The sequence below is a fragment of the Cucumis melo genome, chromosome 6 (assembly GCF_025177605.1).
Source record: "Cucumis melo cultivar AY chromosome 6, USDA_Cmelo_AY_1.0, whole genome shotgun sequence".
NCBI lineage: Eukaryota > Viridiplantae > Streptophyta > Magnoliopsida > Cucurbitales > Cucurbitaceae > Cucumis > Cucumis melo.
Genome location: NC_066862.1, coordinates 36,480,203 through 36,493,986, shown reverse-complemented (window position 1 = coordinate 36,493,986; position 13,784 = coordinate 36,480,203).

Genomic DNA, 13,784 nt, shown 5'->3' with positions numbered 1-13,784 from the left:
TTGTCTCATGGTTGATATTTTGTATACCTCTCACCATATGATTTTTGCACAAATAAGATAGTGATTTGAAGTTTAAGTGACCATATCTAAAATGCCAAAGCCAGGATGGATCCTTCAATATGCTGCTGAAGCAAGATATTTGACCATATGTAAAGTTAAGAGGAAACATCTTATTAGCAGTCATTTTTACCTTGGCAATAAGAACACCGGCCTGATCTTTGATTGCACATATGTCACCTTCAAATGAAACTTTTAAACCTCGTTGAAGCAGTTGGCCAATACTCAAAAGATTATGCTTTAGACCTGGAACATAGAACACATTTGTAACTCGTTTTGTCCCTTTCTTTGTCTTCACAAGAATATCACCTTGGCCTTTGACTTGTAGTCTGGTATTATCACCAGTTTTCACTTCACTTTGGAAAGATTCATCCAAAGTAACAAATATACTTCTATTTCCTGTCATGTGGTTGCTACAACCACTATCAAGATACCATGTAGGCTCTACAACATCGTCTTGAACACTACATGCGAGGAATAGAATGCCTTCATCAATTTTCTTTTGTTCTTTATGCATATTCATGGTGGTATTTCCAACTCCATTTTTTAGTGCCCAACAATTTGCTTGAAAATGACCATACTTTCCGCAATTAAAGCATTGAATTTGAGAGAAATTACCACGACCACCTCCTTGGTTTCTGCCAAAGCCTCTTCCTCTTCCGCTTCCTCTTCCTCGAGATAAAGAAGAGCTTTCTTGTGAATTTTCAGAATTTGCACCGCTTCTATTATCATAGTTTCTTCCACCTCCTCGTCTTCCATGACCACCACGCCTTCCACGTGAACCGCCTCTAAATGAAGTTTGCATTTGAAAAACTTCCTCGGGGTTAACATCAAATTGTTTTAATCTTAGCTCATGGGATTGAAGAGAACCCATCAAGCTATTTATAGACAACGTAGATAAGTCTTTCGATTCTTCAATTGCAACGACGATATGCTCAAATTTTCTTGGCATACTTCTAAGAATCTTTTCAACAACTCTTTGATCGCCTACTTCTTCACCATTTGATCTTAAACTATTGACAATTACAAGAATACGATTGAAAAATTCTTCAATAGTTTCAGTTTCTTTCATTTTAATGCAATCAAATTCGGATCTGAGAGCTTGTAACCTTCTCATCTTTACCTTATCTTCTCCTTGATAGGTAGATCGTAGAATATCCCAAGCAGCCTTTGCAGAAGTAGCTGTTGAAATTCTCTCGAAAATAAATTCATCAACAGCTTGATAAATGAAGAATAAAGCCTTTTTGTCTTTCTTACGATTTTCTCTTAACTCAACAAGTTGTTGATTTGTGAGCTCACTCTGATTCTCAACTTCAGTGTATCCTCTTTCAACAATATCCCACAATTCTTGAGAGCCATATAACACTTTCATTTGAATACTCCATTGATTAAAATTCTTTCCGCTAAACCTTGGAAGTTGGGGTTGCAACATGTTACCATTTGAAGCCATATCTAACTTGAGCTCTGATACCACTTGTTGGAAACGTAATAGACCCTTACAATACAAATCAAGAAACAAGAGAAGAAGATTGTTCTCTTATTCACACAATTGAGAAGAAAGAACTTGAATAATATTTCTTAAACTTGAATTTCTTACTTTCTTTCTTATTTACAAATGAGAAACCTTACACATATTTATACTAGTAGAAAAGTATATTAAAAGTCATTAACAATAAATATCAATACATGTGACTATTCATATATCAATGTATTTAGTGATTATTAACTATTCCATGTATCTCACCTATTCATGCATATTTAATAATGCAAATTCATGTATTAAGTTTAGATTAATTTAACTTCAACACATATTACATAAGCTAATAGGCAAAAATCAGAAGCCTCAAGTGGATTTTTCTTCGAAATAAACACAATAGAAGTTTGATTGAAAGCACTCACAGATTTCCTTCGATTATGGATTTCCAAAGATGGTGGCACCACTTTCTCCATTGTAACATCCCAAAATTTCTGGAAGAAACAAGCAGGAAAGTCATTACGTCCAGGGGTTCTAGAAAGACCCATCTAAAAGAAAGTCGTTTTTATAAACATACTCACGAGGAATGTCTTCATATCATGGGTTACTTTTCTTTTGCACACATTGTAAAACCTTATTCATCATGCCATCGATGGGATTATATGAAGAAAAAAGTATTGAAAAAAAGTTAGCAAACACTTGCTCCATATCCTTGTCCTTTGTGACCCAAAACCTAAAGTTGTCCCCAATCCCTTTTATCATAATTTTCATTTTTCGCATCGAAGCTTTCTTATGAAAGCATTTCATATTTCTGTTACTCCAACGAAGCCAACATTATTTTGATCGCTGCCGCCAATAAATCCCTTCATGATCCAAAACATCCTCCATGAACTTTTCAAGAAATGATTATGATATGAATCGATCAAGCATTAAATTATTAATTATATTGTATTTAAAAATTTTGATGTAATTTTAGTATTTTTCTAGTTTTATCCTTTTTAAAAACATTGAAGTAGGGTTAATTTAGTCTTTTCACAATGCGAGACTATTTAAGCATTGTCTTAGGCTATGTACCAAAGTTTTTGGCATATTGAATTTGGAATAATACTTTCCTCCGTGTTGACGAGGAAGATTCATCACCAACCTTTGCGATTCTTGATCTAGAACATTCAGGTAAGTTTGATCATCTTGCTTGTGGAATGTTCAAACCTCGAATCTTAGTATTCAATCAAAAGGTAATTCAATTCTAGTCCTTTTCCTCCTTAGATTGTTGTCAAAATGATTTTGAGTTTTAAAATTTGATATTAGGCGTGTCAAATCCTACGGTTTTTATATCAAATTAAGGAAAAATTCGAAGTCCCCCTATCATCCATCGCTCATTGAATTTGATCCCTCAACATTGTCACTTGCTTTGCATAATTAGGAGGTCAATCTCTTGCCCACTCTTTCAATTTATGACCACAGTACCTAGTATTATATGTGAAAGTAAACGATTACCTAAGCGATCCTTGTCCCACTATTGATTTTGAAGCCATAAAAAAAGTCACACCCACCTTTAATTATACTACTTAAACTTGAGTTTTCATATGGCAACAAAAAGTTCCAAATAAGCGCAAAAACTATCTTTGTAAAATTATTAGAATTAAAATATATTAAATAAAATTTCATTAAAAAAATTGTTGGAGTTTCTTTTTAATTTAGAATATTTCACATATGAAAGAGATAACATATGTTAGAATTAGTGGGCTTAACCCATTGAAAGATTTGCCCTAAATATTCTTTCCTTTTTTTATATCTTTGTATTTTTCTATTTATTATCCTTTTGTACCTATTGTTTTATTATTAGAAAATAATAAAAATAAAAATATCATAGTTTTTCTCCCAGTACTCGAGTTTTCACATAAATTTGTGTGTTCTTTGTCTTTACTTTCAATATGGTGTCAGAGTGGGACATTGAACAAGCCCTAAACGACACAACTAGTGATGAAAATCAAACAGATGGGACAACCACCACTTTTAGCGACATCGTCGATGCTCGAATCAATGATGCGATGGGCGAATGGTTCTGTCACCTCCAAGAAATGTCGGGAAACATAATTTCATAAATTTTCTTGGTGTTTGAGCTACCACACACCGTCGTCAAAGCTACACGCACCAACTCATCTTATTCAAATGCCGCTGACCTACTTAACCGTGCCACCCCCATCTTCATCCGCAATCCCTACCACCCACTGACCTTAGTTATCATCTCAATATTAGAAACCCTCAAATTCACTCAATATTTGAGGTTGGTGAACCTTCGACACATTCCAACCCTAACGTGCAAGCTTCCTCTTCTTCTTCGAGAATAGCTCAACAACAACTGAAAGGGTTTCGACAATAGATTGCAACAATTGAGGCTATCATAGGGACAACATACAACACTCTTGTACCAATGTATTATGGAGAATCCAGTAACCTTGTTCCATACTTCATCCTCTTCTTTTGTGAATGCTAGTCCACCACACTTGAAGTTATTGTCGAGTCAGGTATACCTAAGCCTTTTAGTCTCATTAGTATTGATTGTAATAATTCTTGGATCTTGGACATTAATACCACAAATCATTTAACCCGTTCCTCTGAACACTTTGTGTCCTACATTCTATGTGTTGGAAATGAAAAGATAAAAATTGCTTTTTTGGATATATGTTATAGATTATTGTCTATAGTTTCAAATTAGACTTTTAAAATCTATAACAAAAATAAGTTGCATGCTCACATAAGTTAAAAACATATCAACCAAATTTTTCATAGAATTAGGTTGATATCTTGTAAAACTGGTCACAAGAGACTTAACTGATTCGATCTTGTCAACAAGCCAGATAAGAAGACTAAGGTTGGAGGTTCTTAAGTTGACTGTTTATAGAACACCTACTACCTAGAGATCATAATCAGTTCTTGAGCCTAGTTAATCTAGTTTTATGAACATGCGTGAGAGATGTGAGGTAATAAAACTAGTTTATCACCTTAACATTGTAGGTTAAAATCAGGTATAATTGTTATGTGAGATGTTTCACCTACACATAGGATGTGTTTAAGTTAGCCTAAATATGATCCTATTTTTCCTAAGTACCCTTTAAAACAGTCTTAGAACACTTCAGCTAGAGAAAAGTATCGTACTTTTAGCTCCAGCGTCCTTAAGAGTTCACACCGTGAGGTCTATGAAGGGCTTTGGGTCATGCATAGGAGCAGACTCCCTTCGGAGAGTGTTTTCAAGGATCAATATCAAGGTGAATAGGGAAAATAGTTCATAATAAATAGGTGAGGATATGTGACAAAACATCCCACGGTCTCTTCCATTGGGTCGCACTATGAGATTCCTATAATGCGCCTACTTGTCCCCTTGGAGCGACGTTTCCTTCAGAGGGTTGTATTATAGGATTCGGAGCACCAAAAACTCCTTATATGGATAGGATCTCTTTTATGGGTTTTCATATTGACTTTCCACTTTCGGGAGCATAATGATTCTTATCCTTGAGATTCAAAAATGGAGGGTTACACTTACCATAATTTCTAAGTTGTTAGTATATTCTCGATCGAAGTAGCGGTAACTAAGTGTTAATCAAATATGAGATATTTAGGAGTTAGCATTTGGTCAAGATTGTCTTGGTTCAAAGGAGGAGCAATCGACTACCCTTCAGTAGATGTTATTCTAAGCCTTTGAAATATCATTGCAAAACATAATAATGATGGGTACGTTATTAATATTTGCTAAATTAATTGGTTCTTAAATGATTTTAGTTTTTCACTAAATAGATTATGTTTTATATTTTAGCATGAATAGCTCAATGTACAACTCTTAGCTTCGGAGAAACTTAACAGCGATAATTATACGACTTGGAATTAAACTTAAATACCATACTAGGCATAGATGATTTAAGGTTTATCTTAACTGAGGAATGTTCTCAAGCCCTTGCCTCAAATGTTATTCGAAATGTTCCAGAAGCATATGATCGATGGGTTAAGGCCAAAGAAAAGGCTTGTGTCTATATCCTTGCCAGCATATCTGATGTTTTAACAAAGAAACATGAATCCTTATCCACGACTAAAGAGATTATGGATTCATTGAGGAAAATGTTTAGTTAGCCGTCATGGTCCCCCAGACACGAAGTAATTAAGTACATTTACACCAAGCAAATGAAGGGACCTCTGTTAGAGAACATATCCTAGACATGATAATACACTTCAATATTGTTGAAGTAAATGGCGGTCCCATCAATAAAGCAAATCAGGTGAGCTTTATTTTACAATCTCTTTCGAAGAGTTTTGTACCGTTTCAGACGAATACGTCTCTGAATAAAATTGAGTTCCCCTTGACCACTTTTCTAAATGAGCTTTAGCGTTTCCAGAACCTTACCATGGGTAAGGGGAATGAAGTAGAAGCAAATATTGCTATCACACAGATAATTTATGGAAGGATGAAGAATAAAGGAAAGGGGAAAATGAAGAAGAAGGAAAATGGAAAGACTCCCAAGAATAGCAAAGGAAAGAAAATTGTGAAAGGTAAATGTTACCATTGCAACCAAAACGGGCATTGATTAAGAAATTGTTTAAAGTACCTTGCTGAGAAGAAAGGTAAGAAGGAAGCACAAGGTAAATATATGATACTTCAACCTGAATACTAGATTCAGGAAACTACTAATCATATTTACTTCTTATTTCAAGAAACTAGCTCTTGAAAAGCTTATGAAGATGGGATAATCCTCAAAGTTTAGATTAAAAGAGGTTGTCTCAGGTGAAGTAGTGAGAGATCTGAAGTTGTTTAGATAGATATTTCATACTTAAAAATATTTTTTATGCTTCTCAAAAGTTGAGGAGTTTAACATCTATTTCTTGTATTTCATAACAAATGTACTGAATATATTTTGAAATGAAGTGTCCATTTAGTGTATTCAGATTTGTTCTACTATAATTATTTACAACTTATATAAGTTAAGACTAATTAGAGCAGAATGTGTCTTTAATTTTGAAAGGTTTAGTATAAAGAACAAAAAGGGTTTTAAATCTCAATGTGGTTGGGAGATTGGTTAATAGTAGACTTCTAAATTAATTAAAAGATAACTCTTTATCTTCATGTGAGTATTATCTTAAAAGGAACAATGACCAAGAGATCTTTTACCAGAAAATATCTCTTAACCAAAATACTATTAGAACTCGTACATTTGGACCTTTGTGGACCAATGAATGTTAAAGTTCAATGACGGTATGAATATTTCATCAATTTTGTTAATGATTATTCAAGGTTTGGTCATGTTTACCTATTGCATCACAAGTCTAATTCTCTTGAAAAGCTCAAAGAATATAAGGCTAAAGTTGAGATTCAATAAGGTAAAACTATAAAGACATTTCGATCAGATTGAGGTGGAGAGTACGTGAATTTAAGATTCTACGACTATTTGATAGAACATGGAATCCAGTCACAACTCTCTGCATCTAATATACCTAAGTCGAACGATGTATCAGAAAGAAGAAACTAAGTCTTGTTGGACATGGTTCGCCTTATAATGAATCATCAAACCTCGTAGTATATTAGTATTGAATAGCATTTCCGAAGACGTTATAGATAAATCTAGTTCATCCACTAAAGTAGTTGATAAAACTAGGGAATCCGAATAGTTACATCCTTCTCAAAAGTTGAGAGTGCCTCGAAGTAGTGGGAGGGTTATTTATCAGCTTGACCGTTACTTAGTTTTATTGAAAATTAAATCGTTATTCTTGATGATGATTTAAGAGGATCCATTGACTTATAAACAAGCAAGAAATGATGTAGATTATCTAACTAACGTCAAGAAATGGCTAGTTATGCAACTTCAAATAAAAGATTTGGAAATGTGCAATGTGTTCTCAAGATCCAAATTGTTTGGAAGTACAAGAATAGAATATTAGCCAGTCTCAAGCATCTTATATAGACAAAATGTTATCTATATATAAAATGGAGAATTCTGAAAGGGATAGATTGCAGTTGAGTATATTCTAAAATAGTTTAAGAAATCAAAAGACTATATGCACGTGTATAATGCTAAGGATCTGATCCTTACTAGATATACTAATTTAGGTTTCTAAATATGCTAGAAAGTGTACATAAAAATCAATATTCATTATAAATGGAGTAGTAGTGTGAAGAAGCATAAAGTAAAATTGTACTACCTTATCTAGGTAATTGAACTTTGTATTGATATTGTAGTAATCCTGATACTTGTTGAGCAAATCATGGTTGTTTGGTTTACAAAGTCCTTTATGGCTAAACTATTTGAAGTTTACCTAAATAGTTTAGGTCTACGAAATTTGTGCACTAGGACAAGTGGAAGAGTTTTTAGGGTATGCCCTAGTTTATTGTATTCATATGTTTATTGTACTCATATGAGTAATTCTCTCATAGTTAAATTCATTGTTTTCTCGCACTAGGAGTTTTAGTCCAAGTGGGAGTTTGTTGGAATTTATGTCCTAAAACTCGTAGTTTGTAGCTTACATTAATGATATTCTATTCATAAAATGGCTATTAAGGACTTACTACTGAAAATAGAATATTATAATCTTGAATCTAATAAACATAGGTCTTAAGGTTATCTAGTATAGACTTGAAATTTATGTAGAAACATAAATGTGGATCAAGTTCGAGTATATAGCCCAAACGGTCTATATGAATAAGATTGGACGCTTTATTCTTGGAACAATGCGGCCTACTTTTTAGTTAGTACAAACGAAGTGATCCTGAAACGTTCATGTAGAGACATGGGAGTGGGGGCATCCCATGTAAAAAGTTTACATAAAGACTAGAACCATGAAATAGTCACTTTTAAGTTATAACACCGTTGACTATACAAAATTGACTATTTCGATTATGATGACCTAAGTAACTTAATCTTAACTCTGAGTTAAGTATGAACTTTTGTTCACACGAAATTATCTTTAGATCTGCGTAGTTTAGGGATGCTCAACGGTGCTGGCCCAACAAGCCTCCCATTTCAGGGGTAAGACCGAGTGGATAGCTAGAGACATAGGGTGTAGGACGAAATTCACTCATACCCGCTTTAGGGTTAATAGATAAGTTGTTCCCTTAAGGATTGAATCCAAGTCTTAAACAAAGGGTCCACCCTCTCATTGGCCCGAGAGGGATTCAGTTTCTAGGTTGGACCTTAAACCAATTGTTCAATAGTTGATCAATAGGACTTAAGGAACAAGATGTAATCTTGGGGGTAAAATGATTTTCACCTAGCCGAGATTATGAACAACCTGTGAAGGATTAATTTATTGTTCATGGTTATATCAGAAGGACAGAAATATATCTATGGTGAGGGGAGTGTAACTACGGGACTTTAGTAGGATGATCCGCTAGTTAACAAATGTTTCTTTGATCGATCTAAAAGGGTTAGTCAATTAATCTCGAATCATTGGAATCTATGATTTATAGGTTCATTAGGTTCATCTACTAGCTCATACGAAATTAACATAAAACAACACATAGAAATAACTCGAATTGTTCGAATTAGGTAAAGAGAGAGAAATCGAACAAGTATATCTGATATATTCATCGATTATCAGTTTTAGATAGAGCTTTATATTTAAATGTGATTTAAATATTAAAAGTATGAATACAAATTCATATTCGAAAGCTCGAAATTGATGGAAATAATCAAACTTGTAAAATGTCAAAATGTTGACTTTTGACTTTGAAAAGTAAAACTTTGACCGACTTTATATGCAAATGTAATTTGTATTTTGAAAAAAATGAATGCAAATTCATATTTTGGAGGTTGAAATTAGTCAAGATGTATAAAATGATAAAATGTCAAAATGTTGACTTTTGACTTAAAAAGTCAAAGTTTCACTTTGACTATAATGGTCAAATGACCATTTTACACTTTCACTAAAGTTAATGGAAAAATTCAACATTTTGTTGAATAATTCCACTAACTCTTAGTGTGCTAAGTGGAAGTTCATGGTGATGACACGAAGCCCATTAAGAGAAATTAGAATGGTAACAAATTCCACTAATTATAAGTTGAAAGTGAGGAGTTGCAATTGGGAGAACTAATTATATGCAATTGGATTATTTAAAGACATTTTTTCAAACTTTTCAAGACTTTTTAAAGTTTGCTTGTTTTTATTTTCCTAAAACTTTAGCCAAATTTTTTTCCTCACCCAAATCTCAAGCTAATTCCCTCCAAATTTTCACATCTCTCTCTAATTCCTCTACATTACAAGTCCCACAACCCGATTCTAAGTTTGGAGAATAGCGCGTCAATATTAGCAGTGGTCCTGATTCGAGTTCGGAGGAGATTGCGAGGATTAGTAGGCTTTGAAGATATGTTTCTTTTAACCCTAATTTAGTGTAATTAAGGTTTTTATAATGCATGTTAATCATTAAATTTAGTTTGGTTGCAATTAGAGTAGATTTTGATCCATTTTTATCGTTGCGATTGTATGCTTTTCATCATGTTTATGGCTTATATTGCTGGAAAAGAACAGATTTCTCTTTTTGACGGATTCTCATTACACAATGTGTTACATGTGTTACATATTTCATATAATCTTCTATCGATTAGCAAGATTACTCATGTATGAAACTGCAAAGCAACTTTCTATCCTGATTATGTTTCTTTTCATGACTTGAGCTCGGGAGGATGATTGGCATTGTCTCACAAAATAGGGGTCTTTACTTGCTTGATGATGATGTCTCATCTAGTAGCATTTCTAGGACGAGTCTTTTATCTTCCTATTTTACCACTTCTAAAAAAGATCTTTTGTTCTGTCATTTCCATTTAGGTCATCCCAACTTTAAATATATGAATAAATACCTATTCCTCATCTCTTTTCTAAAGTTGATGTTTTTTCTTTAGCTTGTGATGTGTGCATAAAAGCTAAACAACACCAAGTCTCGTTTCGCTCGCAACCTTATAAACCAACCCGACCTTTTACTCTTATCCATAGTGAAGTTTCAGGACCATCCAAGGTCACTACCTCCTCCGTGAAATGATGGTTTGTGACCTTTATTGATTACCATTCTTGTGTTACTTGGGTTTTCCTAATCTTCGACAAATCTGAAGTTACCTCTACATTTCGAAACTTCTATCACACTATCGAAACGCAATTCAATACAAAGATTGCAATCCTGCAGAGTAATATGGTCATGAGTTTCAAAATCACTCTCTTAACGAGTTCTTATCGTTAAAAGGAATTGTTCACCAAAGTTTGTGTGCTTACACTCCCAACAAAATGGGGTTGCCAAAAGAAAACAATTTCACCTTTTGGAAGTTGCTCGTTCTCTTATGTTGTCAACCTCTCTTCCTTCCTATCTTTAGGGTGATGTCATTCTCATTACCACTCATCTCATCAAACACATTGCCTTCAAAGAAAATACACCCTTGATTTACTAACCAAGACAGATATGTTGGGATGTCGTCCTATTGACGCTTCTATTCAATTCAACTGTAAACTAAGAAACTCTGATGATGAAGTTCCAATTGATAAAGAACAATATCAGCGTCTTGTGTAGGTAAATTGATTTACTTATTTCATACTTGTCCTAATATTTTTTTTGTTGTGAGTGTTGTCAGCCAGTTTCTGCAGGCTTCTTATGAGGAACACATGGAAGCTATCAAAAGAATTCTGAGATGCTTGAAAACAATACCTGGTAAAGGGTTGATGTTTAGAAAGACAAACAAAAAAGACCATTAAGGTATATACAGAATCGGACTGGACAAGATCTGTTGTTGATAGAAAGTCTACCTCCAGTTATTGTACCTTTGTTTAGGGCAATCTTGTAACTTGCAAGGGTAAGAAGCAAAGTGTTATGGCTAGGAGCAGCGTTGAGGCTGAATATAGAGCTGTGAGTTTGGGAATGTGTGAGGAAATTTGGCTCCATAAAGTTCTGTTTGATTTTCATTAGGAATGTGAGATTCCATTGAAGCTCTTTTGTGATAATAAAGTCGCTATTAATATTGCTAACAACCCAATTCAGCATGATAGAACTAAACAATGTTGAGATTGATCGACATTTCATTAAAGAAAGACTTGACAGTGGGAGCATATGCATTCCGTACATCCCTTCAAACCAATAGGTTGCTGATGTCCTCACCAAGGGGCTTCTAGGCCCAAACTTTGGCTTTTGGGGTAGCAAGTTAAGCCTCAATGATATTTACATCCCAACTTGAGGGAGAGTGTTAAAATCAGTGAGTTAACCCATTGGGAGATTTGCCCTAAATATTCTTTTTTTTTATTATTATCTCTTTGTATTTTTCTATTTATCCCCCTCTTGTACCTATCGTATTATTATCAAAAAATAATAAAAAGAAAATATCGTATTTTTCTCCCAATACTCGAGCTTCTACGTAAATTTGTATGATATTTGTCTTTACTTTTAATAACATACATTCTAAAAAAGTGTATAGGTTACATGATAGATAAATGTTACTGGCAATATAAAAAACAAATGTAACAATAAGAGTAAGGGAGTTAAAGACAGGTAGAGATAGTAACCCAGTTTAGTGTAAACACACACATGCCTAGGAGGTGTAAATCTAGGAAGTTTCACACCTAGGTGAAAAAATATCCACTAGTATGATAAAATTTTACAAGTACATAATATCAACACATTTAACTAAGATAGAGTTTACAAGTACAAAATATCCACTTATAGAAGGTAATAGTTGTGTACATAACTTTCTACTAGTGGTAAATTAGGCTCCCTTAACTTTCATGTTCTTAAGATGAGTCTGTAGATCAAGGCTCCCCTTTAATCTAATGTTGCTTGACCTTCTCTTTCTCTAGATGTTTCACAACCACAAATAGTATAGAGATACTAGTTTTACCATATAATCGTAGTCAAACGAACAACCATCAAACACCAACAGCCTTCGAAACGCATCTTCCATTTAACAACACAATGTCAAGTACAAAAGCACGTCCTGTTTAACAAAATCAAACATAAATAAAATATGGCAACAAAAAGCTTAACCTAGAAACTACATTCTTCTAAATAAAAAAGGATGACAATAAAGGATGGAAAGTGTCAGCAAGGAAAACACGACAGAAAAGGAAAGATAACCATCAAGAAGCCACCAAAAAAGATAAGAATCTAAGGGCACCATAAAAGAACAAGGAAGCTGAAGACAAAATAACACGAGGGATAAAAAGAACATTGAAGCCAACAAAGATGTAATACATTAGTACAATCCAAAATCATCAACAACAAAAATGTCACGAGATTTGGTTTACAAACAATGTTACAAGGTTGTAAATGGTAAAAGTTCACACCGATCATGTCAGCACTCTTGATAATCAAGTTAAGACACAAAATCCCAACCCGACAACCAATATTTACAAAAGTGTGGACTATCAAACAAGTGACAAATATCATTTCTAGCCACTTTAGGAACTCTAGCACACTACCTTGTGAAGAAAAACTTTAGGAAGAAAGGATGAGCTAACATGCCTATGTGAGGGGTACTTGATAAGAAAATAGTTTATTAAATATTCAATATGATGTAAAATAATATTTAAACTCATATAAATCAACCCAAAATACGTGAACAAGTAACTCCCAAGATAATTAAATTACCAATAAATTTAAAAAGAAGAGAGATAAGTGAGCTCAAATGTAAAATTGTAATTTTAATATGCACTACAAAGCAATATCTGCTCATACTAACTCATGGAGTAATTTCAAGGCAGGTAACGATCAAATCTAGTCATATACATGCATGTAGAGTTATCCAACTAAAAAGTCTAACAAACAACCCAAATCATATGTGTGCGCCAAAGTGTGTCCAAAGACCTATCTCTCACATTTAAATATCCTACGGTTACTAACCATGGCCATATAGATTTAAATGTTGAAAACCACTCTTAACAAAAACTCATGAACTCTATCATTCTACAATTCTATTTTTCATTTCTTAAATATTATGAAAAACAATGATCCCAGGTAAAAGCATGTCATTGCTAAAATTTATGAATGCTAAAACTATCGTATCGCTTCTCTAAAAGCATGCATAAGTATATTCTAGAAAATAATAAAAATATTTAATAAAATAACTACTAAATGTATCCACACTTGTTGGGATAAACAATATATCTTTTGATCAATTATCTCATTTTTTGTGAATTCTAATATAATACTAATCAATAATAATAAAGTAAGGACACAATGAAGCTTAACGTGGAAAACACGCCATGTTAGAGATTTTAGCTATTGGCGTTATTCTTTTCAAAG